This window comes from Caretta caretta, chromosome 3 (genome assembly GCF_965140235.1).
Source record: "Caretta caretta isolate rCarCar2 chromosome 3, rCarCar1.hap1, whole genome shotgun sequence".
Classification (NCBI taxonomy): domain Eukaryota; kingdom Metazoa; phylum Chordata; order Testudines; family Cheloniidae; genus Caretta; species Caretta caretta.
In genome coordinates this window covers 125,564,472-125,591,550 of record NC_134208.1, presented here as the reverse complement: position 1 = coordinate 125,591,550, position 27,079 = coordinate 125,564,472, and the positions used below count along the sequence as shown (strand labels likewise).

Genomic DNA, 27,079 nt, shown 5'->3' with positions numbered 1-27,079 from the left:
GTGCTGAGGAGTGAGAGGGGACGCCAGTTTCGTAAGTCGCGGAGGTCCCCCTTCTTCGGCAGCAAGGCGAGCACCGCTCGTCTGCACGAGAGAGGGAGGACCCCGCCCTGCAAGGACTCAGCCCAGACAGCGACTAGGTCTGGGCCAAGGATGTCCCAGAACGCGCGGTAAAACTCCACGGTCAGCCCGTCCATGCCCGGAGATTTATTGGTGGGCATGCGACGGAGGGCTTCCGAGAACTCGGCCAGGGTGAGAGGCAGCTCTAGCCGGTCTCGGTCGCCCACGCTGACCGTGGGGAGTTCCTCCCAGAGCACCCCGCAAGCGCCAGGATCGGTCGGATCCGGGGAGAAAAGGTTTGCGTAGAAGTCACGGGCCCTCCCACACATCTCCTCCGGATCCGTGAGGGGGGTGCCGTCTTCCGCTAGAAGGCAGGTGACGTGTTTTTTGGCCCCCCTCGTTTTCTCCAGGGCGTAGAAGAAGCGGGAGCCGCGATCCATCTCCCGAAGGAGGCGGATGCGGGACCGGACAAAGGCACCTCGGGCCCGGTGGTCCTCGAGGGCTCGAAGTTCCTCCCGTTTCTCCCGGCACGCTCCGCAGAGGGACGGGTCCCCGGGGCTGGCGGCCAGGCGCCTCTCCAGCTCTAAGACCTCCCGTTCCAACTGCTCTATCGCCGCATTTCTCCGTCGGCTGGTGCCCCGAGTGTAGTTGCGGCAGAAGAGCTTGGCACGTACCTTCCCTAAATCCCACCAGCGCCGCACCGAGGGAAAGGCACGCCACTGCTCCCGCCAGGCCAGCCAAAACTCCCGGAAGAACATCACAAAGCTCTCGTCCTCCAACAGGCTGTTATTAAAATGCCAGTAAGCCGGCCCCGGTCCCCCTGCACGGAGGGAGACCGTGACGGCAACCAAATGATGGTCGGAAAAAGGGGCCGGCCGAATGGTGGAGGAGTGGGCCTGTGAAAGATGGAGACGGGATAAATAAATACGGTCTAACCGAGAGCGGTGTGACCGACGGGCCTCCACCCGAACAAAGGTAAACGTGGAAGTATCATCTGGGTGATGGTCACGCCAGACGTCCACTAGGGAGTGATAATCAACTATGTCTCGGAGAATGGTCGCAGCGGCCGGGCTCGGCTCGGCCCCCGAGCGGTCCCGTTCCTCGAGGGTGGTGTTAAAGTCCCCTCCCAGGATTAGGCACTCGTGTGAATCTAGGGTGTCGAGAAATTCGGACACCTGCTGGTAAAATTGTGGCCGCTGTGAACTCACTTGCGGGGCATAAATATTAACAAAATTGACCACGAGCCCCTCCAGACGAACTCGGAGGTGCAACAAGTGGCCCGGCACGGCCTCAGTGACTCCTAGCACCTCGGGCCGCAGGGTGGGGGAGAACAGGGTCGCCACTCCAGCTTGCCAAGCCGTGCAGTGGCTGAAGTATACCCCGTCCCCCCACTCCAGCCGCCACCTATCCTCGGCGGTCGGGTCCGTGTGGGTCTCCTGCAGGAAAACCACAGAGTACCCCCCCTCCCGGAGGTAGGAGAGCACCTGGGACCTGCGGAGAGCCATCCTACAGCCCCTGGTGTTCAGGGTTACAATGATGAGAGGTGTCATGCGGAGGGCTGGGGGGGTGGGGAGTTCTCATTGGTGGGGGTACACGAGGCCCCCGGCGGGTCGCGTAGCAACCCGTGTCCCATCCCGTGAGTAAGTAAATCTTTCCGGAAGCTGCGGGCCCGCTCGTAGGCCGCGGCACCGCCCTTCCCTTGCCCTCTACCCTCCCTCATAAGGGCTCTCGCGGCCCGAAGGAGTCGATCAAAGTCCCCCCACTGCTGGAGAGCCAGCTGTGCCCTATCGCGGGCACCACGGCATTGTTTTAAGAACTCCCGTAGTGCATGCTGCAGCTCATGGGGGGGTAGGGTTACAATTCCCAGAGCAGTCCCTGGTGCGGCTTTTGATACAACCTCGTGGTCCGCTAAGGCGGGTAGGCAGGGTGCGGACCGCCGACGGGGTGTCTGACAGGCTGGGGTTATTAACTCCATCTCGTGCCTTGGGGCGGACGGGGATGGCAGGGGGAAAGGTGCAACTCCTGGGGAGTCGCAACTAGAAAACGTAAAGACTGCTCCCTGGGGGGAAACTGCAAAAGGCGGAAAAGAAATAACCCCAGGGGCGGCGGTAGCCTTGCAGGAGGAGGGAAACTGAACCGGAATAGGGGTGGGGGCAGGGGCAGAGGTAAGGCCCTGGGCTTCAGGAGGCGAGCAACAAAAAGAAGGTGCCTCCCGAGCAGGGTCGGGGGTTAAGGGGCAAGGGAGGGGGCTCCGAGGAATGCTAGGTACTGGCTCCGGGGTGGTCGTGGCAGCCATGGCCTCAGGTGGTAAACCACTTTCCATGGGGTGCTCACCCGGAAAGGCGGTCAGGGGGAAAGAACATGGGGAGAGGGGGCCTGGGGTGAGATTGCCCAAATCGAGGCCGGCCGTCAGTAAATCATCCCCTCCCTGGGTGACCGGGGTCAAATCAAGGGCTTCAATCTCTGCGTACACAGAGGAGAGGCCAACTCCCACCACCCCAGGGGCCTCTCCGCTAGGGCCCGCCTCGACGGTCACGTCGGGGTTCGCTGGGAGTTCAGGTGGCATCCGGTTAGAAGGGGCTTCCCCCGGGGCTTCGGAGGGGAGGGTCCCCCGCGGAGGGGGGATTCCACCCTCCAATGCTGGTCTATCTTCACCTCCCGACACCAGCGAATGGATCTCACTCGTGGCCGAGGCGGGAGGCTCAAGGTCGGTGCCTCCCTTCCTGGTCTTCCGGGGGGCTTCCGCGTCAGATGAATGCAGCGGAGCTCGAGCCCTCCGCTTGCCTCGCTTCCCCTGGACTACAGTCCAGCCCTCCATGGCGTCGTCCGGGGGTTGAGTAGCAGGGGACGGAGCGGGGCGCGGAGGCAGAGGTTCAGGGGTTTGGGGGGGTAGCGGTAAGGCAGCATTAGGGGCGGGGGGTTCTCCGTGGGGCGAGCCCTCTCCTGCACCCGGCAAAAGCTTTGCCACACCCCCCTCCATGGACTCTGCCGAGGTGGTTACGGCAAGAGTGGGACTCCCGTGGTCGCCCGGGCGTTGTTGGAGGGGCGCCTCTAGGGCCCGGACGGGGGCAGCGGTGGATCGGGTGGGAGGGGGGGTGGTGTCGGGTGCCGGGTGGCCGGGGGTGTCGGCAACAACAGGGCCGATATCCCGCCGGGTCTCGGGGGTCTCAGGTGCCCCTCTCCCCCGGGCCAAAGGGCAGTCCCTGCGGACATGCCCTGCCGAGCGGCAGAGGTAGCACCGGGCCTCTCCGGTGGAATAAAAGACCCTATAGCGGGCTCCCTGGTAGGGAACTTGGAAGGACCCCTCGAGCGCCTCTCCGTCACGCACCCCCGCCGGCAGTGAAATCTGCACTTGCCGGCGGAACGAAAGGACGTGACGGAGGGCGGGGTCCTTACAGCCTAACGGGAGAGGGCTAATAACAGAGACAAGCTTCCCCAGGGCGGAAAGAGCAGGTAACAGGGCAACATTAGGCAAAAAGGGAGGAAAGGAGGTGAGGACGAAGCGAACGCCCAGATCTTCTAGCGGTTCTAGGGGGAGAAACACCCCCCCCACCACTAGGCCCTTCTCCACCGCCTCCTGGGCGGCAGTCTCCGAGGCCAGAAAAAAAACGACCTTCCCATACATCTTGGAGGCCGCCACAATGGCCATGGGTCCTACCACTTTCGCCAACGCCTGCACGTATGCCTCCACGTGGGGCGAGGCGGGCACTAGGAGGCAACGGACACCGTGCTTCCTGGTCAGGGCGGGAAAAGGGCCTCGATTGCTAGTGATGGCAGCGGAGGCAGTGGGTGGGCGAGATGAGGAGGCGGCAGGTGAGGGGGGGCCTGTCGCCACCCGGGCATACGTCCTGGGGGCCGGGGGAGGGATGGTCGCAGAGCTGGTGGAGGGAACAGCTGGGAGGGGTGCCGCGATCGATGACGAGGCCACTGTGGTGGGGGCGGCCTCTGCCACGGAGGGTCCAGCGGCATTAGCGGGGCCCTTCCCTTTTGGCCCGCTTCGATTTTTCCGTCTAACCGGGGGGGGGTTCCTAGAATCTAATGGGGCAGAAACCAGAGCAGCAGTAGTAAGCGCCCCGGTGCCTCCTACTGCCGATGCCCCAGCGGGGGCGGTGGCAGGGGTTCTAACAATGGAGGCGGTGGGGATATCTTGAGGGGTGGGCAGGAGGGTAGATGGGGAGGGGGCAACCAATTTCGGTGGGGGGGCCTTGCGTCCCTCCTTCTCTGCCATTGTAAGCAGGGAGAGACAGGGAGACACTAGGAGGGGGAGGGGGGGCAAAAATCGGGGTCCGGTAGTAGGGGTAGGCTATGGGGTAAACAATCCGGGGGGGTGGGGTGGAGGGAGGACAACCCACCACAAGTGTCCAAAGAGTCTCGCTTGGTTGGTTATTATGCCGGTCCAAAAGGCAAAGTCCAAAGCAAACAGCTGGATCCGAAGGCAGATGGCAGATTGCCAGCAGGGACGAAGCAGCGGGGGCCGTGATAGTCGTAGTAGTGGTGGGGGGGTTGGGGGCACCGATGGATCTGGGGGTAGCTCCCTGCTACACCCTGTGCCGCCACAGACGCAGCTGAAATGCAGTCAACTCCCCCCCCCCCCGAGGGTAGAATTCAAAAGAAATCCCTCAGTCTTACGGCCTCTCTCCACGATGATTTATAGCTGCCCGGGCGAATTCTCCGGCCTCTGGCGTCTGCTACAGCTGTTGGCTCTGTCCCAAGGCTCTCGGAAAAAGTCCAGGCAAAAAACAAAACAGCTGGGTCTGGGGGGGTCCACTCCCCTCTCTGGACAGCAGGTCGGCAGTCCTCCCCCCCTCCTCCGGGGGTTTCAAATAAGCAAAGAGCAAAGTCCAAAAGCAGGCATCGGGGGGGGGGGTGCTGGCGACCGGCTAGCACACTGACGCAGCTCAGGAAAACGGGAAAAAACGAAACCAAAAAAACAAAGCGTCCGGCCCAAACGCGGGGGGGGAAACTAAGCAAAAGGAAAAGTGTGAAAAATCCGGGCCGGGGGGCTTTAGGAAAGAAAGGAAAGCAGATAGCTCAGGAGCGAGTGAAGAACGATTCCGTCTCCTTAACAGGGAAGGTTCCAGAACAATCAGGAACCTTCTGGAGACAATTAAGACAAGACAGGCTGATTAGAAACACCTGCAGCCAATCAAAAAGCTGCTAGAATCAATTAAGGCAGACTAATCAGGGCACCTCGGTTTAAAAAGGAGCTCACTTCAGTTTGTGGTGCGCATGTAAGGAGCTGGAAGCAAGAGGCGCTAGGAGCTGAGAGTGAGAACACATACTGCTGGAGGACTGAGGAGTACAAGCATTATCAGACACCAGGAGGAAGGTCCTATGGTGAGGATAAAGAATGTGTTGGGAGGAGGCCATGGGTAAGTAGCCCAGGGAGTTGTAGCTGTCACACAGCTGTTCCAGGAGGCACTCTAGACAGCTGCATTCCACAGGGCCCTGGGCTGGAACCTGGAGTAGAGGGCGGGCCTGGGTTCCCCCCAAACATCCCAACTCCTGGTCAGACACAGGAGGAGTTGACCTGGACTGTGAGTTCATGAAAATGGCCAAACTGAGGGCTGCCGTGAAGCTCCAAGGCGAGCAAATCCATCAATAAGCGCAAGATCCACCAAGATAGAGGAGGAACTTTGTCACAATAGTGAACTGTTCATGTGTAATTCAGTGCCTCAGAAGGTCATCAAGGCAACTATGGTATTTCAAAAGCATTTGGTAATATTAGGATCATTAATAACTTTTGCAGCTGTGCAAGTTTAGATAATGACTCAAGCTTCAGCTCACAAGGCAAATGTGGGTGGCGAGAGAGAAGTTTCTCTTCTATATACAACATTTCCCACTAGTCTAAATTTATAATGGGTTGTTTGCCTTCCTTCGAATCGTCAGATATAGTCCATCCCAGAGGCCAGATGGACCTATAGTCTGATTAAGTATAGCAAATTCTATATGCCCAGCAAATGATTATCTACTTTTTCTGAACCACATATGCAGGGAGTTGGTAAAGGGCAGATTCTTTGCCTTGCATAAGGAGGATTTGTTGAAGGTGATATATATCTAAGATGTTTTGTTACACAAGACATTATTATTCTGTCTGATAACTGGTATAAGACATTGAATATTGATCAAATCACATAATGTATTTGTATTATGTTAGTGCGTTTGGGGTCTCAGGACAATATTTTTTGGTGGCCTCAAAGTACAGCCATCAACTCTTGCTGGTGGCCACTCTCACACTTTTTCCTAAAATACTTAATTAGCATTGTGCAATTTATTTATTTTTCCTATCTACACACCCAAATCATTGTAATGTATTTATTGCTAGCTAGTAAGTTTATTGTGAAAAGTGATATTAACAAACATACACGTATCACTTTTCACAGCAGACTTACTCCGTCCTGGCAAGCCTGAGGACAAATTAAGCCCTGGATGGGGAGTTGGGGGAGGCAGCAGGAAGCTGGAGCCTGAAATTCCACACCAGGGGACAGGGCCTGGGGATGGAGCCCAAAGCCATGTGGCCAGAGTCTGCTGCCCCACCACCCCAGGGCTGAAACCTAAAGCCTCAGCCTCACCACCCCTGGGAGGTGGGGAACACACTGGGTGCCTACTCCTCCAGCTTTGTGACCCAGGTGTCTCCAGAGTGGGGCAGAGCCTAACCCCTGCTGATGGTCCCAGCAACTAACACCAATGCAGGGCATCCAGAAGCAACAGGGAGGGAAGCCACTACTTTGCCCACTCCCCATTGCAGCCTGTGGATGCAAGAAAAGCCCATGGTGGCCACATTTGAGAAACACTGGCATAGGATACCAGGTTATGGACCAGGATCCCATTATGCTAAGCACTGTACAAACACAAAACAAAAAGATGGCCCATGACCCAAAGAGCTTCCAATCTAAGCATAAGACAAGAGACAGAAGATAGATGGAGAAGCACAAGGAAATAATGAAACAAAATTGGTGGATATGCTGTGGTCTCAGCATACCAGCTGCTTAACCATTTGAAATTCTTTGATGGCATCATGACAAAAGAGAGTTTTAAGGGATTTGAAATAAGGGATTTGAAATAAGACAATAAGGTCGCCTTGTGATGTTTGTGGAGAGCTCCTTTGATCTGTGAGGAGCAGAATGGGAAAAAGCACAAAGGTGCTTATTTTAAATTTATCAAGTGGGCAATGAAAGCTAGCATCACTAGCAGAGCAGAGGTGGGAGTCGACCTCTCAATTGCATAAGAAAGACGATAGGTCAAGTGGCAATAGCCACAGGGGACCTGGAAAGTAAAAACAAATAGGTGGTTTGATGCAATGGAGAGAGGGGAGCTAGTGGAGGAATGCAAAGAAAGAGTCACATTGACAAAGTAGGAGAATGATCTTTGTAGCAGTGGTTTGAATTGATAAAAGTGGGGCAAGACTGCATTTCTCAAGCAAATGAGTGTTGCAGTAGTTAAGATGTGAAATGAGATCCTGGGTGACCGTTTTAATTTTATGGATGGAGGAGAAAGGCCATATCTTAGAGGTGTTAAGACAGAAAGAATCTGCAAGATTTAGACATAGCCTGTATGGAACTACCTAGAGAGAGGGCCAAATTAAAGATGATACCCAGTTTATGGTCTTGAGTGATAGGCAGGATGGTGTTGTCCACATTGACTGAGCAAGAAAAGGTGGGGGAGGACTTGGGATGAAAGATTAAGAGCTGTGTTTTGGCCATATTGATTGTAAACTGACTGCTGGAAATCCATGAAGAAAGGTCAGTAAAACGGGCCAAGATCTTGGTGTAGGCAGAAGGAGATGGGTCCAGAGTACAGAAGTAGAGATGTGAGTCATTAGCATAGAGATGATAGTTAAACTTGAGCTTGGAAATGAGATTACCCAGAGACAAAGTGTTGAATGAGAAGGGGACCAAGAACAGAGCTGTGAAACTTATCAGAAAAGGAAGGAGGAGCATCTGAATGACACTCTGATGATGCAATTTTTTTCAATTTAAAAACTTTCCATCGTTTTGTTTCATGTCAATATTTATTCTTGCCAATAAATACTACAGTCATCTGTGAGGTGCATATAATAAAGAGGTTTTCTCATACAGATAATGGCATTGCAGTGTATTACTACATATTTTCCTTAATATGATGTTATGAATGCCATTAAGATGGAATGATTTTTGAACATTTGCAGACCCTTTAGCATTTATACTGTATTCATAACTCTGGCCCTCCTATTTTCAAAAATAATAAAAAATTATAAATGTCATCTGAGTTCCAAGAAGAATAACTTTCAAATATATCCTAGTGCCCCTTATTTCTTGTAAAGTGTGATCCAGGATTGTTAGGCTTTCCGGAGCCCTGTGTTAAACTTGCCGCCTCACAGAAATAAAGCTAACAAAGATGATAGGAAAAGGGTATCTAATCTCATATACACTTGCCAAGAATAAAGCTTGCTGTGCCATCTGCCCTGTTTGTAAACCAGCAAACACTCTACAGCTGGGCATGCTGATTGTGACACTATGAACTCTTTCCACTACCACTTGGATTACTGTACTTTGTTCAACCTAATACTGTGTAGCGGGTGTGGGAAAGATTTCTGTGTTGGTGGATTTTGGAAAACACTGCATTATATTCATCAATACTGGCTTGCTATGCGTATTATACCAGCACTGTTTTTTATAAAAAAAAATAAAACCCAACATTTTATACTACAGAAAGAGGAACGTAAATGTAGAGCAGCACAGCTTCCTTAGTTAATCTCTCCTAATATGGGTTATAGATGACAAACTCTTGGGCTCTCTTTCTAATGTCTTGCAAATAGGGAGAACTTAATAAGGAAAAACCTTCAGAATTTCTTTTTTTTTTTAAAAAGTGAAGGGACCTCTTTTGTGTAGAGTAGAAACACCTTTATCTGCTGCAGTTAATACTTCTCCTGTTACCCACTGTGCCAGCTGGTAATGCCCAGCAGTCAAGAATCAATGTGCTGCCTCTGTTCAATACTATTGCACCAGCTGCTTCAAAGGGTGGACAGCATGACATGTTATCCGAGATGTGACATGTAAAGAAAGAAATGGATGAACACAAAGCTGTGAGAGGTACTGAAATGGTTGTAATAACAGCCATCCTGTTTTTGAAATGCAAAACAATAGAAGCTTTCATACCAGTAGATTACGCTAACTGTTAAGAGGGATTGGACTGGAATTGCATATTATCAACAGTCAATGGAATTTAATCTATTTTCCACATTTTCTTGCTGTAATTTAGCCTCAGCGTGGTCTGAACTAATAACTATACTTTGAGATATTTCTAGGGAAGGCATTATAGCAATACAAAGAACTTACCAAATTGTAATGAATTTAGCCTCACAATACCCCTTCCGAAGAGGGAAGTATTACCAACCCCATCTTACTGTTCAGCAAGGCACAGAGGTTAAGTTGTAACTTGCCTAAGATCACGCAGGAAGTTTGTGACAGCTGGGGCCTGATGCCCCAAGCCAGCAAAGCCCTTAAGTGTTTGCTATTTAAAGTTTTAAAACTTAGTATTTGTATTGTGACAGCACCTCAGTGCCCCAGGCCTAGAGCAGGAGTCAGGACCGCATTGGGCTAGGCACTGCACAAAATACAGAACAAAAAGACATTCTGTCTGACAATCTAAATACAGAACAAGAGCTAACTGGTAGATTCAGACAGAGAGGGGATCCCAAGAAAACAATGAGACAATATTGGTCACATGATAGGCAGTGGTCTGAGCCCAGCACCTGCCTAACCACTGTTAAGGGGTTTTTGTGTGTGTGTGTGCTTAGCTATAAGCATGTGATTAGTCCCTTTGGGCTTTAGTAGGACTTCTCATGTGCTTAAAGAGGGGGTTCAAGTTGTTTGAGGCCAGAACCCAGATTGCTTGGCTCTCAGTTCTGTGCTTCAATCACAAGGCTGTGCAGGGCTTCCTCACAGAGAAACTGGCCAAAAGCAGAGCCCTGCCTTTAAAATTAGGGGCAGGGAGGAGTTTAGATATGATCCTTATGTGGTATTGAGGAATTTGTTGGAATTCAAGTCTATCACTTTAAGGGGACTTGGAGTTTCTGGACCTGCTTGCAAGCTATGGGGCTCTATACAGAAAGCATGCAATCTATCAGCATCAAGCATGAATCAGCCAGCCTACAGTAAGGTGGGGTGAGTTGTGCCTCTTTGTTTCTGGGAACAGTCTGCTTTGTGTCTCTGTGTGTTTGGGTTTTTGTGCATGTTATTGTTCTGAATTCTAAGAAATAAAGTAGTGTTATATTTCAAACTTCCAGCAAGAATATTTTTTATTTGTGATTAAAGACTATATCATAATGCATATGCACACGGGGGCTGAGTTACGGTTGCACAGGCAGCTTTAATTCTGGTATTTCCTAACTTCTGAGTGCTTGACTTTGCAACCTTAATGTTCTTTTAACATAGCTTTTTGTATGTCACTTCCTAGGTTGAAAAAAAAACAAACTGACAGAACAAACTCTATTATGTGGTGGTGTATTGACACCCACATGGACCATCAGCGTGGCAGGATCCTTCAGATCAGCACACCGACTGCTAACTGAGTAACTGGTAGCAGTATTAGGTTGTTATCCTGTATGTGAAGCAGCACTAGAGGGGGAATGGGATACTGTGCTAGTGGGTTTCATGAATATTTTCTGACTGCAGAGGAATTATGAGACCTAGATATCATAGGTTCCATTCCAGGCTATGGAGATGTGTGTTATCATGTGGGTGCTGATTTTTATGCCTCTTCCCCACAATCTTGACTACCTCTGCCCTAACCCCTTCAACCTGTCCCCCGAATTCCCAGTCTTATCCATGGCACTCTCCATTCCAGGCTCTTTGCCCAGCCATTCCTGGTTCTCCAGTCAAGCACAGCCTCCTTGTCCCCAGCCTCTTTGCCCAGCCAATCCCACCCCTTCCTGGCTCCTCATCCTGAATGGTGACTGTTTGACAAAATTATAATCAGCCAAAACCAGGGTCCTATAATGGGAAGTATCTGGCAACCTTAATATTAGGCAATGTCAGCATTCAGAAAAGTCTGAATCAAACCATCCTCTCCAGAAAGGCCTGGAAAAATACATAGGTCTTGCAGCAGGTTCTGACAGGCAACAAATCTGTGCTACGTTAGATCAGGGAGTGTGCAAGGCTCAATAGTTAGTGGAGGGGCAAATGGCTTCTGGCTTCTCTGGGATCTGAAGGAAATACTCATTTCCTATGTCAAGAAGGGTAAGTGGAAGGGAAGGAAGCAGACCCTTCCCTTCTAATGAAATAATCCTAGTAAACTGTTCTCCCACCTCACATTCTCCCTTCCTCCTCTACGTGCCCTCCTGCTGTTGTTTCAAAAGAGGGGGTGATGATCCAGGCCCAATGCCCATACATGACCTGTCTCTAATATTAAACTAGTCCGCAAATTGTATCCAAGGGCACTTTTTTTTTTTTATGTTCAGGCTTCATCCAGGCCTACCCTCCATAACCTTGTTGACGGAGGCATCACGCAATCTTGAACAACCTTGGATTGCAAAACATGTCCCGCTTATTTCTAGGAATAAGCTACAAGCTTCATAAACCTAAGGGCGGAAACAGCCATAGAATACAGAAGAACTAGAATGCAAACAATCAGCTTGCAGTTCAGGTATATGTGTAGTGATTGATTTGTTTCACTAGCAGCATACCCATTCTATTGCTGACCAGTAGTAGGTCTTTTGAAGTAAACGTCTGTCTTTGGTTGATATAGTTGATACAGTAGTTTGGAGCTTCTGTTGTGTAGCTCAAAATCTACTATTTTTTTAGAGAAAATTATTTTCCTATCTGCTGCTAATACAGCAGATTCTGAGGTGTAGTTTTGTCTGTCTTGATGCGTGGGAAGTTATGAGCATACAGTCATGCCTTTAAAATGTTAATGGGGGTTGTGCGAATAAATCACTGACATTAAAGATTGTATCTCTTTTAGTCTGCAACTTGACATTTTCAGAGACTGCACTACACTCTTTCTGGCTACAGTTTGTGCTTCTCACGTCTGGTGTCTGTCAATCATTTCAAAAATGTTTGCGCCAAGTGTTAGAATTCATAACAACGTAAACAAATTAAACAAAGTAATTTTCAGATTTATTTTGGAGCTGATGCTCTTTCTTTGCATCCTTCATTGCTCTCACCATTGGTGTATAATGGTCAAGCTTTCTCGAACAGTATGCTTGACCGGGTACTCATCTCTAGTGTTTTTACTAGTTTTTCCACACCAGAGAATATCTTTTACTATTTTTCAGGGAGTTCAGGTAAGTAGTGGCAGAGGATCCAGGCAACATCATGTCTCCAAATATCAGTCTAGATGTCATTTGTCTTCTGTGCTTCACTCACACCTGATGAAAGATCACTCTAGAAATTAACTCACTCTATCCAGTTTTAGTGACAGAGTTCAGACTCTTACATTTTCTTTTTTCCTTTTCCCCCCTGACACTAAAGAACAGCTGTAAAGCTAGAATTGGCACTATTGATGGCACTGAATTACTAGATACAGCTAATTTTTTTATTCTAATGAATTAGCTGCTACAGTTTATATACCAATTCTAAATTTTCCCCCTACAAATATGCATGGTACTTCCTAAACGAATTAACCTGTTAAATAAAGCGTGTTCATTCAAAATGATAAATTGAAATAAGTTAAGGGAGTCAGCCAAGTTAAATGAACAAACTTCTCTATTGATCCTTGTCAAAGCTGTCTATGAATATGATGAAGCATGACAGAAATTCATTTAGCAATGATCCCTGCGGCTATGGACTCTGGGTGGATGAGACAACAATGTGAGTTTATATGAATCAACCTGAAAATGCACGTGGAGCAACCAGGGTTGTCAAGGTCCATATACTGCTAGTAAAGACTTTAGTTAGGGTGCAGCCGCCATAAGATGTCTTTTTTTTTTTTTAACAAGCCAGAGGACTTTCTGCGTTGCAATTTACTAAATCCTTTATGAACCCGACGTTCCAGATCAATAGGCCTGTGGTCATGGAGAAGTGCTGTTCTAAACATACAAAACTAAAACAGACCTGCATAAATAATCTGAATATTTTAGTGAGATCTGAATGTATTAGAGCTTTTGTTGAAGATAGCAGTTCAATTTTTCACCCATTTTTCAAAGTTTTGACCCTAGTTTGTTTATATCTTTTCAGCTATCTAATGTGTCTTGTACCCTTCTGCTGCCTTTGTATCTGAGCACCTGAATACTATCTGACAAAGGGAAGAAAGATGGTCTGGTGGTAGGGCACCAGGCTGGTACTTGGTAAACCCAGGTTCAGTTCCTTGCTCTACCAGACTTCTAGTGTGACTATGGGCAAGTCACTCAGAGCCAGATTTTTAAATGTATTTTAGATGCCTAAAGGTGCAGATAGGCACCTAGGCACTTTTGGAAATCCCTCTAGGTGCCTGTTTGTATCACCATGTGCTTAAATACTTTTTAAAATCTGGCTTTTAATTTCTGTGCCTCCATGTCCCATCTGTGAGATGGGGGAAATAGCACTTCCCTTCCCCATAGGGCTGTTGTGGGGCTAAATACATTAAGGATGATGAGGTGCTCGGATAGTCTGGGGGCGGGCAATATAAGTACCAGAGACAGAGAGATTTCTTCTGTGGTGTTCATAGAAAATATTTTTATATACCAATGTTTGTTCCTAAGATATTAAAAATATGCAATATTATACAGAATATATCATTGAACTCTATCTTGTTTTACAGATACACATTTTAGCATTTGTCAGTATTTTTCTCTGTATACTACTCTTTCCTGCAGTGCTGATACAATATCAAATGTTTTCGTGAAATCCATATAAGATTCTGATCACTCATTTCTTTTTATTGTCCAGTGAATCCATTATGTATTTCATGCAATCTAAACTCTCTTATTGACTTTATTTAGAGCTTTGGGTGCATAAGGCACACTGGGTCAGGCCCCTCTTCAAAAACTCAACTTGCCAGCCAGAGACCTGCTGAATTTATGCTTTCCTAAATTGTTTTGTAACTTTGGTCCTCAACTAATGTCTCTAAATTCTTTGCTAGAGCTGATTTTTTTAAGTCAACTTTCAAAATTTTGGCTACATTTCAATGAAAATATAAGAAAAGTATTTTGAAAGAAAATTCACAGTCATCCTCTCCTTTCTCTCCCCTTCACCATTTTTCAATTCCTCAAACTGATCTGATTACGTCATAGAGACAACTTTCATGTTCCTTAATTAGACAAAATGGCCTATGTTTCAACTGAAGTTTTGGCTGCGTAAGGACTGCAGAGATAGGGTCTTAGTTTCTTGTTCCAGTCTTGTCCTGGGATGTAATGTCTCCTAAAGCTACTCAGAAAAGTGTCACTTCTTAAAACAATACCGCACAGTAATTTGCAAGCAAATCTTTCATACTTTTTTGGTGATTTTTTTTCTGAAACACTTTTACTACTTTTTATTTTTGTTGCTATAGTTAAAATTAAAGTTGTGGGTCACAGTTGAGGGGTAGTAGAATCCGGAGGCCAGGTGCGAAGCTTCACGTGCTATGACATGTTTTTGTGTCATGGGTTGTATCTGCGTAACCTGTAGTACTCACACAATTAGTGCTAGGAAAGGGATACAGTATTGGTTCTTGGTAAACTTTGGGGAGGATTTCTTAAAAATTTGCTCCCAAGATGGTAGAACTCGCATTTACAAGCTCGCCAAGTGCCAGCTTCAGATTCACCCCCTTAAAACATCATGTTATACCTCTAATAGAATCATAGAAATGTAGGGCTGGAAAGGACCTCAAGAGGGTATCATGTCCATACCCCTGTGCTGAGGCAGGAGCAAGCATACCCAGGCCATCCCCGGCATATGTTTGCCTAACCTGTTCTTAAAAACCTCCAGTGATGGGGATTCCACAGCCTCCCTAGGTAACCTTTTCCAGTGCTTAACTATCCTTATAGTCAGGGGGTGGGGGGGAATCTAATGTCTAATCCAAATATATCTTGCTGCAAACTAAGCCAATTATTTCTTGTCTGACCCTTGGTGGACATGTAGAACAACTGGTCCCCACCCAACTTTGTAAATGGTTGTCATAAAGAGAAGACTGTTATTATGTCTCCCCAGAGACTTCTCTTCTCTAGACTAAACATGGCCAGGTCTTTCAACCTTTTTTCACAGGTCACATTTTCTAAACCTCTTATCATTTTTGTTGCTCTCCTCTTGCTATCTCCGATTTGTTCACCTCTTTCCTAAAATGTGGGGCACCAAATTTGACACAGTACTTCAGTAGATATCTCACTAGTTCCAAGTAGACTGGAACAATTACCACCCATGTTTTATATATTAATACATCCCAGAATGACATTTGCCTTTTCCACAACAACATCACAGTATTGATTCATATTTAATTTGTGATCTGCTGTAACCCCTAGATCCTTTTCAGCAGTACTGCCACCTACCCAGTTATTCCCCATTTTGTATTTGTGCATCTGATTTTTTCCTCCTCAAGTGAAGTACTTTGCCCTTGTCTTTACAGAATTTCATCTTACTGATTTCAAACCAGTTCTCCAGTTTATTTAGATCATTTGAATTTTAGTCCTGTCCTCTGAAGTACTTGCAATCCCCTCTCATCTTGGTGTCATCTGCAGATTTGATAAGCATCCTTTCCCCTCCATTATCCAAATTGTTAATGAAAATCTTGAATAGTACCAGACCAAGGACAGACCTCTATGAGATTCTACTTGTTACATGTTCCCAGTTGGACATTGAACCTTGATAACCGCTCTTTGAGAATCGTCTTTCAACCAGTTATGCCTCCATATTGTAGTATGTTCATCTCTAGATCATATTTCCCTAGGTTTTTTTTTTTTTTGGGACTGTATCAAAGGCCCTAAAATCCAACTACATCACATCTCCCACTCCCTTCCTATCCTCTAGGCAGTCACCTTGTTCAAGAAGGAAATTAGAATGATTTGGCATGATTTGTTCTTGACAAATCCATGTCAGTTTACCACTGTATTAGTATAATCCGCTGTTCCTTCAATGAGTGCTTAGTTCAGGCCAGAATTTAACAAGACTTTGCGTGCTGTCTTATGTCACCACAATTTTCTGGAAAAGTATCATAACATTAAATAGATAATAGTTTAATAGCCCATGTGCAGAATTTTTAATCTATAGAATTCTATTACAAGGCTACAATTCTTTATTGGGTACTATAGGTTGATTAAAATTCTATAGGAAGGATGTAATTCTTAAGCTCTTTAGTCTTAAGAATCTTTTAACATTTCTATAGAACCCTATTGGTTCCGTCCCTATTATAATGTATATGTTTTTTTCAATAAGCACAGTTCTGTTTAGTCAGGCAGTTAGAGAGCCTAAAATAATACAGGATCACGATGTGTCCTGCAGTCTCAATAAGGCTTTATATTTATTATTGACTTCAGTGGGCTTTGATTCTGGCCCCTATAATAGTGTCCTGTATCTTCTCTACCATGAAGGTCATGGTAGTACTTCTGGAATGTCAGTCTTTCCTTTTTGTTTGGTAAAAGTATCATATGCTACCATCATAATTAACTAAAGCACTCACTGTATGTTCAGGAGGCATAGAATTGCTCTGCATATGCAGATGTACAAGACCTACAGGTCTGCTGAGCCATTAGATACATGCTTAGTGTTGGCATTACTTCCTCCACTCTTGATTTCCTTCTGTAGAGATAAGTGCACCAATACATTATTTTTCAAGGTTGTTGATTTTTTTTCCTTTGCAGTTCTAGAACTGTATGTCTAATTTGTTTGTTTTATTTTATTTATATGTAGATTAGCTCCTGTCTTCATTATTTCACTAGGCTTTCTCTTTGGTATATTTGTTTGGTCACTGGCAGAAATGGTTTATGAATTTAAGTCATTGAAGGAGAAATATCATTGTAGACTGCATTGTCAAGTCTTCAATTAGATGTGTGAAAGATCGAAGTTTTTCCTCATTGTTACTGTGATCTTTAACTCCTTTTTGGGGCAATGTGTCATTTTCTGGTCTTAGAGGGACAAGGTAGGTGAGGTAATATATTTTATTGGACCAGCTTCTGTTGGTGAGAGAGAGCTTTGGAGATTACATTGAGCGAAGATTGAAAGTTTGTGTGTCTCACCACAGAAGCTGGTCCAATAAACTATATTATCCCACCTCCTTTGTCTCTCGACTGTTCTGGGACCCATACAGCTACACCAACGCTGTATTTGTCAAAGGGGTGCATCTAGAATCTCTGTAGTAGGTTCAAGTCTGTTCTTCTTTCAGTCCATCTGATTTGCACATCCCTGGTATCTGTATAATGTATATATCTTAATTGTACCTATAGTGCCCATCTCGGTAATAGCTAAGGTCAAATAGTATAACAGTGTATAAGCAAAGTAATATAGCAATGTGCTCTAATGTTTTGGATCTTGGCAGTTATCTGTATTCTCTATTTCCACTGATTGCAAGTTTCAACACAACCCTCCTCCCTACTCCAAGGGTAGGAGTGGGATGGCTAGGCCATTTAAAATAAGACCAGTGATAACACAATATGCTGATGTGACTGGGCTACGATGGCTCCTTTTTCCAATTGTTTCTCAAATCCAGGATTTGGAAAGCTGGCTCACTGAATAGACTATTGGCTAACCTTTCAGCTCTAAAGAAACTGAGGTAAATTGCTATTTCCCTACCCAGAGGGCACTTGATTAGATGGGAAGTGGGAAGTACAGGGTAGAAGAGAAGTACTAATGTGCTCTCAGCTCTGCATGATCCCAAATCTTCCCTCACTCACCTCCACCCTATTATTTTTTATTATTATTATAGTGCCTAGGAGCCCTAGTCAGGAACCAAGACATGACTGTGTTAGGTGCTGCACAAACACAGAACAAAAAGATGGTCCTTGGCCCAAGAGGGTTACAATCTGGATATAAGATGAGAGACAATAGATGGTTACAAACAGATGGTGAGTATAAGGAAACAAAGAGACAGTGTTAGTTAGCATGATATGCAGTGGTATCAGCATACCCGCACCCTCACCATAGACAAGTTTTTTGTAGGCATCACAGCAAAGGAGAGTTTTAAGGACAGTTTTGAAGGCAGGTAATGAATTAGTTTTGTGCATATGTCTATGTGTGAGGGGCAACATGGGAGAAAGCATGAAAGTGCTTGTTTGAAAATTTAACTCCTGAGCAATGGAGGCTGGCACCATTGGCTGATTAGAGATAGGATTTGACATCTTGATCCTGAAATAAGAGAGGATAGGAAGGGTAGGGATAGGCCTTGAAAGTGAAGACATGGGCTGCTATACAATTAACAGGTGAGTCCTTGACAGCTGACTTCTTGCATTCCTGCTTTCACTGTGCAGTCAGTCATGGGAATGGTTCCAGCTCAGATAACAGTCCACCAGCCCAAGCTTTTTCTCTTCATTCCTGAGGCAGAAGGCTGAAAAAGTGCCTGTGTCTTGAGCCTAGAAGCCTTCTGTTGCATACAGAGAGGACGAGTCAGCAGGGGAGTGGAAGAAAAAAATAAAAACTTGAAGTCAAATAACAGAAGAAAGGGAAAGAATAAATAGAGGAAAGAGTTAAGAGAATGGATGGGGGAAAAAGAGAATGTAGCAACTGTCAGGACAAGATGAGTTGGGAACATAAAAGAACACATATCTGATGAGCCATTGGAAATGGGTTCCATCATAAAATGGCTGCAACACACTGGATTTAGATCTAAAGTGGTGGTGTGCTCCACCTGCGCCCTAGAACAGGCATCCATATAGCAGTGCCACCATGCAATTTGGAGTCACAGGTGCAGACAGATTTTGGTGACAGAGTAGCGGGGCAATTCAGGTAATTATTTAGTCACCATGGGAGAATGGAAACCAGAACCAGGCTTGACTTTGCCAACACTATGAAAGGTATTTTGCTTTCATGAACACTAAAGCTAGCCATATTTAAAGGGGCAGGTAGTTTATTCATCAGAAGTCATTGGCAGCCACTCTGTTAGCTGTTAGAACGCCTTTCGCCTGCTGTATAATGAACTTAATCTATTAGACATAAAAGTTTTGAAAACACATTTTCCAGACCAAGGCTGAAATAGGAAGAGAAAATGGCACAAATGAGTCCATTCTTCAGATTTAGACTGCAACAAGCACGGATAAAGGGTTATAAATGTAAATTTTCTCATTTAAAATCTCAAATAGGGTAATTTTGCTGGCCTCGTCTGATGCCGTAAATGTTCCTTTCTTTAACCTTAGCTAATTTTTTTTTTGCTTCGTGTCAAATTGATGGTTGGGGAAATGTCCTTTCTGTAACAGTTTGATTAATAAAAATGTATACTGGAGATAGGGGAATGTATGTTATGATTCCAGCCCGCGGTTGGGTTAGTAAGAGGTGAGCGGATATGCAGATTTATAGGTATCTACAAAAATTCTAATCAGGTGTTGAACTCCAGCATTTTATTCAACATTAGTACTTGTGTTTGCCTCAAGTATTGTCTAATAAGCAGTCAGCATCGCTGCCATATTATGAAGGCCCCCCCCAAAAAACCCAGAAGGAAGAAAAGCAGGGGCTCCTTTCTCAACCCATCCATGCTCAAAGCAACAAAATAGGTCATATACTTTAGATGGATCCTCACTGGAGCACATAGGGGTTGATTTCATATTGGTCAGCAGCAGTGACCAGGCTTCTGAGAAAGACTTATGACCGGTGATAACACCTGTAAATTACATGTGATAAAATAAGAGTAATCAAGTTGCATGCTTCAGAGGTAAGCTGATTTCTGCTGAGGGCAGAGAGGACTTACTTCCCCACCCCCGCTCCCACCCGTATACCATTGCATAAATGATTAGATGCATTTTTCCATATCAGATTTACCTGTCTGAAATATAAGATACTGGCTATTTGCCAAAGACAGAACACAGAACTTACTGAATGGATAGTCGATTATTTTTTGTCAAGGTCCAAATTTCTTGGTCAAGGTATAGTCAAGATTCAGATGCCAGAGAAACATTTTTCATGCCACAATAATGATAAAAAGTAAATAAAAATATTTGCAGTCCATTCAAAAGCATCTGGCGGTCTGGATTTGGCCCGCGGTCCATCTATTGACTACCCCTGGCTTACTGGATTAGTGATATGATGAATAGTATCTACCTATACCCCATAGTAGTTAAACAGAGACCATCTAACCCACTTGGGAGGTGGGGGAGGCTACTTCAAATTAGGCTGGGTTGCCATGACAACAAAAAATAGTGCCAGGTGAGGGTGCTTTTGTCAACACTCTATATGTGTCAGTGCCAACCATGAGCACAGAGGTTCTTTTCTAAATTTTGGCTCAGTAAGCATGAAATAGAGGGCCAGTCTCTAGCATGGACTAACGTTTAGCTGAAAGGCTTTCACTGACAACTTGTATAAAATGGATTCTTCCCCCTCCTAAATGGAGCTGGAATTGCAAAGGTGGCTGACGCATTTTGCAGTCAATTGAAAGAGATTTTAATGCATCTTGTAGCAGTGGGGTGCAAAAGTTTGATAGTTTTCTTTCCAATGAGTGCCCAGAGGAGCAGGAGAGCCAGTTTAGCTATGTTTATTTTTGCAAGCTTTGGAGCTGAAGAATGCTTCAGATGTAAGCTGATTACTGCTCAGGACAGAGGACTTGATTGCCCCTACTCCTGCCTGTATGCCATTGCATAATTGGTTAGATGCAGGCAAAGAGTCAACATGGCTTGGAAAAAAGTCAACGTGGCTTTTGCAAAGGGAACTCATGCCTCTCTATTGCCAATCTATTAGCATTTTTTGAGGAGGCCGACAAATGTGTGAACAAGGGTGATCCAGTGGATATAGTGTGCTTGGACTTTCAGAAAACCTTTTGACAAGGTCCCTCACCAAAGGCTCTTAAGCAAAATGAGCAATCATAGGATTAGGGGAAGATCCTCTCATGCATTAATAACTGGTTAATAGAAAACAAAGGGTAGGAATAAATGATGAGTTTTCCCAGTGGAGAGAGGTAAAAAGTGGGATTCCGCAAAGATCTGTACTAAGACCAGTGCTGTTCAATTTATTCATAAATGATCTGGAAAAGGGGGTAAACAGTGAGGTGGCAACATATGTAGACTATACAAAATAATTCAAGATAGTAAAATCCAAAACAGACTGCAAAGAGTTACAAATGTGTCTTACAAAACTGGATGACTGGGCAAGAAAATGACAGATGAAATTCAGAGTTGATAAATACAATGTATCGCATTTTGGAAAACATAATCCCATCTACACATACAAAATGATGGGATCTAAGCTAGCTGTTACCACTCAAAAAAGAGATCTTGGAGTCATTGTGGAAGGTTCTCTGAAAACATCCACTCAATGTGCAGCGGCAATTGAAAAAGTTAACAGAATGTTAGGAACCATTAGGAAAGGGATAGGTAATAAAACAGAAAATATCACAATGCCACTATATAAATCCATGGTACATCCACACTTTGAATACTGTGCGCAGTTCTGGTCACTCCATCTCAAAATAGGCACATTAGAATTGGAAAAAAAATCTATAAAATCATGAATGGTGTGGAGAAAGTGAATAGGGAAGTGCTATTTACCCGTTTACATAACACACAAACCAGGGGTCACCAAATGAAATTAATAGGCTGCAGGTTTAAAAAAAAACATAAGAAAATACTACTTCACACAACTCACAGTCAACCTGTGGAACTCCTTGCCGGGGATGTTGTGAAGGCCAAACATATGACACAGTTGAAAAAGAATTAGATAAGCTCATAGAGGATTGTCTATCAATTGCTATTAGTCAAGATAGTCAGGGATGCAACCCCATGCTTAGGGTGTCCCTACATCTCTGACTGCCAGAAGCTGGGACTGGATGACAGGGGATGGATCACTGAATGAAGTGCCCTGTTCTGATCATTCCCTCGGAGGCACCTTGTACAGGCCACTGTTGGAAGACAGGATATTGAGCTAGATGGACCATTGATCTGATGCAATGTGACCATTCTTATGTTCTTAAGGATTCACTACAGCCTTTCTTGTAATAGCCCTGCAATCTTTCCAATTTAAAGCTTCCCATTTAATGCTGATATTCATCCTACAAGGCATTGCATTCTCTGTTAATACTAGATCTGAACACCACGGGGACACTGAATTAAATTGAAAGGAGGGAAAGTGAAGACTGATCAAAGGAAGTATTTTTCCACACAGCCTATAATCAGACTGTGAAACTCATCGCCACAATAAGTCATTAAGGCCAGAAACTTAGCAGGATTCAAAAAGGAACTGGACATTTATATGGATAACAAGAATATGCAGTGTTATAATTTTTAATGCTAAAAAATACTTTGGAAGCAATATTAAATTTCATGCTCAGGGTTTAATGCAACCTCCAACTCTTAGGAGTTAGGAGGAGACTTCTATAAGGAGCAGATTATCCTACATAGGCCTAATATTAGGTTTTGTACTCCTTGTTCCAAAGCATGTGGTGCTGGCCACTGTCGGTGACAGGACTAGATAGCCGATAGATTTGAACCCACATGTCAATTTCTATGTTCTCATGTAAAGTATGGTGTAAATCTATGGTGCTATTTAACAACACGCACAAAAAAAACTGTTAAAAAATATTAGTAAGGCTGCCAAGTCAAGCACTTAGTACTAATACCATTACTAAGGTTGCCTGTGCAAGCTTCATTCGCCCCCTTTGTGTGCATGCGTAACGGTGCAGTCTATAATTACATCATCACATGCTATTCTTTCTCCATGATCCCAGCATATGCACAGTCCTATCAATACTGGGAGCTTCAAGGGGATGGAGAATGCTCAGCGAGGCCAGAAGCTTTAGGGATTTTAGCTGTTAAGCTTTAGCAAGTCTGAGTATGTGCAAACTGTATTTTTTTCAAGGGTCTAGACCTTGGCCAAATTTGGGTAGACTTTCATGGAGACAGCAAAAGACACCTCACACACACACACACACACACACACACACACACACACACACACACACACACACACTCACTGTCCCCATGGCCAAAATTTCAAGTCCCTGCTCCAAAATATGGGGCACTAGAGCTTTTCAGAGAAAAGATCTCAATAATTTAACATGGGCAGAACAATGTATTTTTCCTAGCCTCATTCTCAGAAATAACTGAGCCATGTTGGCTGCAGTTTTCCAGAACAATTCAGCTTGAGGCAGACCCCCAGCATGGAAAACTTCAGCTCAGATGGTTAATATTTGGCAAGGTTATAAGCAATTAAAGGCAGGGTCTTATAATGGGAAGGGTTTGGCAACCTTAATAATAGGCTGTGCTACCAGCCCCAACTATAATAATTAATAATGCAAAAGCACACAGTCTTAACAAATAATGTTAAGCAAAAGAGAACCAAAACAACCTCCCTTTCCACATGAGTTCCGAAATACACCATATCATCACAGATAATAGAAAAGGAGGACTTGTGGCACCTTAGAGACTAACCAATTTATTTGAGCATGAGCTTTTGAGAGCTACAGCTCACTTCATCAGATGCATACTGTGGAAAGTGTAGATCTTTTTATATACACAAAGCATGAAAAAATACCTTCCCCCTACCCCATTCTCCTGCTGGTAATAGCTTATCTAAAGTGATCACTCTCCTTACAATGTGTATGATAATCAAGTTGGGCCATTTGCAGCACAAATCCAGGTTTTCTCACCCTCCCCACACACACACACACACAAACCCACTCTCCTGCTGGTAATACCTTATCTAAAGTGACCACTCTCCTTACAATGTGTATGATAATCAAGGTGGGCCATTTCCAGCACAAATCCAGGGTTTAACAAGAACGTCTGGGGGGGGGGGAGGTAGGAAAAAACAAGGGGAAATAGGTTACCTTGCATAATGACCCAGCCACTCCCAGTCTCTATTCAAGCCTAAGTTAATTGTATCCAATTTGCAAATGAATTCCAATTCAACAGTTTCTCGCTGGAGTCTGGATTTGAAGTTTTTTTGTTGTAATATCGCAACTTTCATGTCTGTAATCGCGTGACCAGAGAGATTGAAGTGTTCTCCGACTGGTTTATGAATGTTATAATTCTTGACATCTGATTTGTGTCCATTTATTCTTTTACGTAGAAACTGTCCAGTTTGACCAATGTACATGGCAGAGGGGCATTGCTGGCACATGATGGCATATATCACATTGGTGGATGTGCAGGTGAACGAGCCTCTGATAGTGTGGCTGATGTTATTAGGCCCTGTGATGGTGTCCCCTGAATAGATATGTGGGCACAGTTGGCAATGGGCTTTGTTGCAAGGATAGGTTCCTGGGTTAGTGGTTCTGTTGTGTGGTATTTGGTTGCTAGTGAGTATTTGCTTCAGGTTGGGGGGCTGTCTGTAGGCAAGAACTGGCCTGTCTCCCAAGATTTGTGAGAGCATTGGGTCATCCTTCAGGATAGGTTGTAGATCCTTAATAATGCGTTGGAGGGGTTTTAGTTGGGGACTGAAGGTGGTGGCTAGTGGCGTTCTGTTATTTTCTTTGTTAGGCCTGTCCTGTAGTAGGTGACTTCTGCTTTGTGTGTATAAAAAGATCTTCTACACTTTCCACAGTATGCATCCGATGAAGTGAGCTGTAGCTCACGAAAGCTTATGCTCAAATAAATTGGTTAGTCTCTAAGGTGCCACAGGTACTCCTTTTCTTTTTGCGAATACAGACTAACACGGCTGTTACTCTGAAACCTATCACAGATAATAAATCTTTTGATCTTAGCCACCAGGCCACACAACCTCTTCTATAGACTTTTAGCACAACTGCATAACTGTAATTGATCTGTTTTATTTTGGGGTGGGTGTCAATAGGAGAGTACTAACAAACAGTAGGATTAACCTGCTTGTCCTTCAAATGTCATCGTTTCCCTGTGGAAATACAACTGCATTTTTTTTTCTTCTGGGTATCAATATAGTAATCCTTAAAGACAAAATACGGAACAGTCAATTTCAAGCATCTGCTTCACCATCAGCCAGTAAATAAGGATATTATAATATTGAGATGCCCTTGATCTGCCATAATATAACACTGTTCACATTCATTGCAAGTCAAGTTGCTTAGATACAGCAGTGATCCCTGTTGCAGGAATGTAACAGAGAAACAGGTGAACCTTTTCTAATGTACAATTCAAGACATTCAGACTGTTGTTTCAGGGATGCTGACTTTGTGTTTTCTAAACAACAAGAGACAAAACATGTTTAAAATATAAATATTCTTCACAATGCATTGCACATTAAGTATTTTATTAGCATTATTAATTACTATTATTAGATTATTATTTGTACAATATGGGAATCTTTTTCCAGACCATACATTTCAAAATTACCCTTAGTAAAGCTTGCACATATCCACAGGGCGATAGGTGAAGAGCAGGAAGAACCATTACGCATTTAATAACGGACTATATAATTTAAAAAAAAACATTTTTGAAACTTTTGAAAATTAAACAATGTAAAGTCAAAAATACATACCTGGGGGAGGACTGAGCAGCTGGGATTGGAGGATTTATGGACTGGGACAAAGAGAGAGACGAATGAAATGGAGGAATGAGAGGACTAATGGAATGGAAAGGGAACTGATGGATAGTGAGGGTAGATAGAATTGGTGGGAGACAAATTGATGGATTAGGGCAAGCAGCAAATCAGTGCACTGAGAGAGAGGGAGAACTAATGGTGGAAGGGGTAGAAATGCTTGAATATGTGTGGAGGTGATTGATGGATGTGGGTGGGGTTCTGTAGCATGGGCCCCATGTTGGGTTTTTTAAATTTGCATTACAAATCCTGCATATAAATGTTATGCAATTTTTTTCCTCGGGCTTTTGCTGTACCAAGATAGGCAGGTCTGGACAGGACACTACCTGTTTGCTTAGCTATAAAATTTATTTTGACAGAGTTGGGTAATGTCTTTTATGGTCCCTGAACAGGGGAGGTGGTGGTGGTGAGGGGGAGCAAGCTTTGTACATGAGCATAATGAAATAAGTAAGCTATGTGTAAATGCCAGCTAAAGCTGGTTAAGAGGGTTTGTGTTAATGCCTTTAATTTGCTCCAGATGTGCTTGCAAGGGAGAATTTGGATTAGTGAAGCTTGGAAAGGTCAAAGGGAAAGCAACGTTCTCTGATTTACAAGTGGAATTACTAGGATGAAAACTGCCTGTTTTGATAACTCTGCAATTGTCAGAGAAGTTAATGATTTTATTCACCGTACTGGGAGAGACTTTGAAAGGGCACTGGGAGAGACTTTGATCTTACTGGAGGAGGTATCTCCAGCAGTGAGTTATTAATATTTTAGGAACATACCAGCTATTAGAGAGTACCCAAAATGCTTGTGCTGATGGGGTTCAGAGTGGTTACTGGATTTCACTTAGGTTTCGTGGGACAAAATGTCCACATTACAAAAACCACTGCTGCAATCAGCTTTAATTAGCGTCTTTGTTGGCTATATCTGCAAATGCATCAAGGACTTTTTTTGTATGTGAACTTAAAAAGCAGCATTAAATGCTGACGTCCAAGTTTGTCATCCATTCTGTCTCTTCCAAGGACTGAATGGTCATAGAGGTCAAACAATCTCATTGCCCTTAGTGACTGGCCTGCAAGAGGACTGTCTTACTAGAAAATTAGATCATGTTAGAACACAGCTGTGAGAAGCAGGTCCTCAGATACTATGGTGAGGATCATGGCATGAGAACCTATATAGATTAGAATAGAAGTCATGTTAATTAATATGATAAATGTGACTCTTAGTTGCAGGTGATTGTTAGGGGGCTTATTCCTTCACCCACTTACTTCCCTGGTCCTTCTCGCATGAACAGAGAGCAACAATACCCGAAGTCCAAAGGTGCAAACAATTCGATGTTTATTGGGGTGAACTTCCAGCAAGCATGATTCCAGTTTCCTTCCTTAGTATCCTCCTTCCCAGCTCTGACACCATAGAGCCTTACACCTGTGTCCCTGTTCCCATTCCTACCCTTAGCCAAACATGATTCCAATTTTCTTACCCCCATTCCCTGCTCCCATTTCCCACACCCACATGCCCACCCCCACCCA

General features: G+C 44.8%; 1 long non-coding RNA gene across 1 annotated transcript in view; it reads right to left on the bottom strand.

Annotated features, from left to right (window-relative positions):
* The window catches only part of LOC125634963 (uncharacterized), an 83,699-nt gene extending 58,046 nt beyond the window's left edge, over positions 1–25,653 (bottom strand). Inside the window, exon 1 of the long non-coding RNA XR_007356099.2 lies at positions 25,509–25,653. This is a non-coding gene — a long non-coding RNA (uncharacterized LOC125634963). The remainder of the gene's footprint in view (positions 1–25,508) is intronic.
* Between the last annotated feature and the right edge of the window lie 1,426 nt (positions 25,654–27,079).